The following is a 6,285-nucleotide window of genomic DNA, read 5'->3' as shown; positions in this document are numbered from 1 at the left end:
GACTTTATAGCGTGGTTTGATAATTACAATTGCAAATCACTCACTTCTTACTTAGAGTATTTGTATCTTTATTTTTGATTGTGAAAGAATATATCGGTAAATATCTTGTCCTCACACGATGATGCAACATCCTTAATGAATAAGAAATGAGTACCATATGTTAAAATAAATTGTGCGATTAACAGAATCTGGGAAACGTGAACAAATATTCAGTAGTAATAGAGAATTCAATAACAGCCTGAAATGTTTAGAAACCGAGTCGGCTATGAACCGACATGACGTCATCGAAACGCGCGTCATCTCCGGTTCTGTTATTGGATCATGAAAACGAGCTGACATGACGTTAGCGAAATATATAGCCCTCAGTAAACGGAATACTTGGGTTTAAGGCTAATTGTTATGATCTAAACTGTAGAATGACACCGACATATATATCCAGAAGTGATGTCATTTGTAAAAATAATCAAAATGACGAATAACTAAAATGTCACCTTCAAAGAAATAAGTTTATCCTTTGTAAGAAGGGTTAGGACACTCGTCCCGTCCTCCCCTCTATATTTGGGGTTGGCGGATATTTGCCATATATGAAAAATTACATATATGATTAACTAAATAACGTATACGCACGTATGAACACCCACCCACACACGCGCACATACACACACGCGCGCGCAAACACACACACGCGCGCGCGCGCGGTTGGTAGAGTTCCCGGCTGCCACTACAGAGGTCCGGGTTCGTATCCCTCCCAGGGCTGAAATCATTTCAGTATCGCTGCACTGCGGGTCGTTACTCTAACTCTCGTGGGCGGGTAGTTGGGTGTGTGCGTGCGCGTAAGTTCACAGTATTATCCATAGATCGGTCATATATGAGCTCTGAGCTCTCTTTCGGGAGGGAAATAGCTGTTGATCACGAGTCCAACACATGATCCACGACCATAGTGAATCACACACACACACACACACACACACTTTGAAGGAAAATTTATAATGAAAGAGTGGATAAATACGTACCAAGTCATCATCATCATCATATCTTGTCGCACCAGAACCGTGTCCATATAAGGGCAGTTTCATTTGCTTCCCTAAGGTCTTGGTCGGAGCAATGGGGACTCAATGGACATTCCCGGAGGACGTGGACCATCGTCTGTACTTCGCCACAGGGACATTGAGGGCTATTGGTGTATCCCCACTTGTGTTTGTTTTCTTTCGTTTTGCCCACCTTGGCTCTTCCTCTGTTTAAGGTAACCCAGTCCTTCCTGGTTAGGTTTGCTCCTGGGGGCAAGGTCTCGTTTGGGCATGGTATGGCCTCGTTATGGCCCAGATTGTCATATTCCTGCCAACATTTTAGTCTATGGGCCACAGCTTGGGTTGGATCCAGTCCCTCCACCGTCATGAAGCTTTGGCGAGACTTCAGTCTCTGTCCAACCTGAAGGTGACCGTATAGTGGATGCCTGGGATCATTTTGTTGTTTATATTTTTCTATCTTGGTAATTATTTCGCGCCGAATGTGGGGAGGTGGAATCCCTGCCAGTCTGTAGATAGTATGTAATGGCGTTGGTTTTAGGGTACCTGTAATTATTCGACACGACCTGTTCAGTTCTGGATCTATTTTGTGTGCATGGCATGACCTGGCCCATACTGGTGCGCAATATTCTGCAGTGGAGTAACACAGTGCCAAAGCTGTTTGTCGCAGGGTGTTTGGATCTGTTCCCCAGCTGGTGGTGGCAAGTTTGCTGAGGAGGTTGTTTCTGGTTGAGATTTTTCCAATCAACTTGTTGATATGCTCTTTGTAAGAGAGAGTCCTGTCGAGAGTAACACCTAAATAGACAGGGTGTGGGTGGTGTGCCAGATCAATGTTGTTCCATCTGATTCGTAGCTCTCTCTTGGCTTGGTGATTTTTAAGGTGGAATGCACACACCTGTGTTTTGTTTGCGTTCGCATTGAGATGCCACTTTTTGTAGTACGTGGAGAGTGTGGTTAGGGCCTCTGATACTCGGTTTTCGATGGTTTTGAATCAGACTGAGTGACAATGCACAGGTCGTCTGCATAGATTACCTATGAATATTCTGGTACTGTGGTTGGTCACTAGTATAGATGTTGAACAATGTTTGAATCAACGCAGATCTTTGTGGGATTTCGTTCTTCTGAAGACCGTACAAGCTTTTCTTGTCATCCATTTCCACATAGAACCGGCGGTTTGTTAGAAGAGACTGGATGATGTGAACCAAGGTGTGATTCTGTAGTGTTTTGGCGACTTTCAAGAGGAGTGCCCTATGATTGACTGTATCGTAGGCGGCTGTAAGATCTACAAAGACAGCGCCAGTGATTTTCTTTTTCTCGAATCCATCTTCAATATATTGCGTTAGGTTCAATACCTGACTGCAGCATGAGCGGCCTGGTCTAAAGCCTGCTTGATCAGCTGAAAGTTGTTCATCAACTGTTCCCTCAATGCGTGCAAGGATCATTCTTTCATACAGCTTGTATAAGGTACACAAGAGGGATATTGGTCTATAGCTTTTGGGAGATGATGGATCTTTCCCTGGTTTGAGAAGGGCCACTACTCTGGCTTTTCTCCATATCTTAGGAATTTGGTAGGACATGGCGCAGTTGTTGAATAAGGTCAGTAGCCATGTCTTGGCGTTTTCCCCAAAATGTTGTATCATCTCTGGAGTGATGCCATCCTCTCCAGAGGCCTTGCCGCATTTCAGATGTTTCATTGCAGCATTTAAATCAGCTAGTGTGAAGGGTACAAGGCCTTGTTTACAATCTTGCATGATGCAACCCATCTCATGCTTCATTTTCTTTAAAAAGCCTCTCTCTTTATTGGCTGGCTTGCCGTTGAGTAGCATTTGATTAGCCACCTGGTTCGGTGTGACAGCAGCTACTCTGGGCTGGGGGGCCTTGTCTGAATTGAGTTTTTTAATTGTTGCCCAAGCTTTCTTGCTGTTATGGGTCATGTCAATATTAGTTATGATCTCATGCCAGCGTTCTTTCCTTTCCTCGCTGATTGAGGCAAGTAGGCTATCTCCGAGCTCAGTGGTACTTTCAGAGAAAGGATCTTCATTATATGCCTGAATATACTCGTTGTATTGGTCTTTGCTTTGCTCAGAGAGGCCAGGGATGTAATTCTTTCTGCATCCTCTGGGGATGTTTGTCTTTGCAACCCTCCAAACTTGTGTTTGGAATTCACCATAATGTTTGGGTGCAGGGATGATGTTAGTAAGAGCATCTTCTAGGTCTGTTGTAAAACCTACCCAATTGGCTCTGCGAAAGTTAAACCTCGGCTTGGGCTTTATTATTTGGGGTCTGATCACTGGTCTTACTGTGATTACAATTGGGCGGTGTTGGGTTTTTGGTATTGGGTCGCCGATGGATTTATCAAAGTTTAAGACGTGCCTAGATGATACAAATGCTAGGTCGGGGTTGTAACCCCTTCTCCATCGTGCACTTTGGAAGGATGTGCTATCCTTCGCATCATGGAGGATTGTTAGGTCCTTTGATGTTGCCCAATTCTCCACTGCTTCCCCATCTATATTTGTATGGCTGTACCCCCAGGTAGTACTGTGGCTGTTAAAATCACCGACAAGCAAACTTGCCTTGTCGATTTGGGGTATATTTGGCCATGTGAAGGGGGTTGATGGGGGTTTGTACACTGTATTGACGTTGAGGTGTACAGTGTCTACCTGTAGGATCTCTAGCCCTCTTTCTGAATAGTCAATACTGTTCTTGATAATTGACTTGTCTCGTGCATAAATTGCGCTGCCATGAACGGGGCTTGCGTGGCACATGATCCTTGTGTGTTTCCTGTAGACACAATATGTCAGTGTCCAGGTTGGCGAGAATCTCAGATTTTGATGCAGACATTCCCTCAATGTTAACACTGAGGACTCTAAACTTGGTCGAGGACATGTCCTGGGGCCGAGGGTTCATCCTTTTACCACCCCAGGAGTGAGCACGGGTCTGTGCGTGGTGTAGCAATTAGTCTCCGAAGATTAACAGGGGCACCACGTGAAGGTTTGCTACAAGTACCAAGACAGAAACAGGAAAAGATGCATATCAAGTTCTGGTTTAACAGAAGGTGCAGTGAAGAGCGTGAAGTGGGATCCTTCCCCCAATAAGGGAAATAATAATAACACAAAATAAATAATGGATCATTTAACTAACCTTGACGTCAGGAAAACATACGGACCAGACGGAATTGTAAATTGGATATTAAAAGAATGTAAAAAACTAATGAACAAAATATATAATATAATAAGTTGCTCACTCAAAGAAGGAAAAATACCAAAGGACTGGAAAAATGCCAATATTGTACCAATACATACAGGAGGAAACAAGGAAGACCCAACAAATTACAGACCAATTTTCCTTACTAGCACTGTAGCTAAAATTTGTGAACAAGTTATTAAGAACAGATGGATAAAACATCTGGAAGAAAACAATATACTAAACCCGAGACAATTTGGTTTAGACAGGGAAGATCATACGCCACAAATTTGATTTGTTTCTACCCAAGACTAATATATATAATACAAGAAAGGGACGGATAGGTTGCTTGTGGATTCCTAGACTTACAAAAAGCCTTCGACAAAGTACCACATAAAAATGATTAAGACAATTGGAAATGATAGGCGAGATACAAGGTAAACCATTGAACTGGATGGAGGATTTTTTTGCATGGAAGGAAAATGAGGGTAATGCACAGAGAAAAGAGTTCATCTTGGGAAGAAGTGATTAGTGGAGTTCCACAGGGATCAGTATTGGCTCCAATAATGTTTACTATTTATGTGAATGACATGGATGAAGATGTGGAATGTTACATGAGGTTCTTTGCAGATGACGCAAAATTGCTGAGGAAAGTGAAAACTGAAAAGGATTGTAAATCGCTGCAGAGAGATCTGAACAAGGTTTGGAAATGGAGTCAGAAATGGGAAGTGGACTTCAACATCAAGAAATGTAGCATAATGGAATTTGGAAAAAAAAATATCAGGGCAAAATAAAAACGGTACAAAAGAAGTAAGATAAGTTTGATCTGAAAAAGTCCTGGGAGTAATCATCATAAACGACATGTCTCCTAATAAACAAATAAACAAAATTGTCGGAGAATCCTACAACTTGCTAAGATCAATAAAGGCGGCAAGTAGGTAAATACTTGGACGAAGAAATGGTGAAGAAAATACTAGTCACACTGATAAGACCTAGACTGGAGTATGGTGCGACACTATGGTCACCCAGTACTAAAAAGAATATAAAGAAAATTAAAAGAATCCAGAGAGCAACTACAAAGATAACCCCAACACTTTCAAAACTGTCATATGAGGAGAGATTATCAAAACTGAAATTACCAACTCTGGAACAAGAAAGAGAAAGAGGGGACTTGCTAATGATCTATGGAATCTTGAAAAGCGTGGACGTCCTTGATATAAAAAAAAAACTTTCTAAATTGGGATAAGATAAATACAAGGGGACATAAGAAGAAACTAAAAAAGGACAGTTATAGAAAAGACCTAAAAACAACTTTCCACACAAAATGGTGGGTGTCTGGAACAAACTGGACGAAACAATAGTGTGTGCAAAAACTATACACGAATTTAAAAGTAAACTAGACATTGCGAGATACAGAGACGGGATACCACGAGCGTAGCTCCCTTTCCTGTAAGATACAGCTAGGTAAATACACATACACACGGCTTGCTGTTGCAGTGTATAGCGTCTCGCTCTGCCAACTCGGCGGAACCGAGAACAAGCCCCGCCCAAGGCTTGAAAAACGTCAAAATACTTTATGCTCCTACCGTCTCCCCAGGATATGGTGTGTGTGTGTGTGTGTGTGTGTGTGTGTATTCACTTGGTCTTTGGATCACGTGTTGGACTCGTGATCGACAGCTATTTCCCTCCTGAAAGAGAGCTCAGAGCTCGTAGGTCCGATCTATGGGTAATGCTATGACCTTGCACACACACACACACCCAACTCCCCGCCCACTAGAGTCAGAGTAACGACCCGAGGCACAGCGATACCGAAATAATTTCGGCCCTGGGCAGGATTCGAACTGGGTGCTGGGAGCACTTCTGCTTCCCAGTTCAGCGCTTTACCAACTATGCCACCGAGTGTGTGTGTGTGTGTGTGTGTGTGTATGTGTGTGTGCGCGCGTATGTCTAAGGTCACAGCATTACCCACAGATCGGGCCATACGTGCTGAGAATATCTCATCCGGGAAGGTAATAGTTGTCGATTACGGGTCCAACATGTGATCCAAGACCATGGTGAATCTCTCTCCACTCCTCTC

Source organism: Oratosquilla oratoria, chromosome 42 (genome assembly GCF_046742065.1).
Source record: "Oratosquilla oratoria isolate Oo_2021 chromosome 42, ASM4674206v1, whole genome shotgun sequence".
NCBI lineage: Eukaryota > Metazoa > Arthropoda > Malacostraca > Stomatopoda > Squillidae > Oratosquilla > Oratosquilla oratoria.
This window is presented reverse-complemented; position numbering follows the sequence as displayed.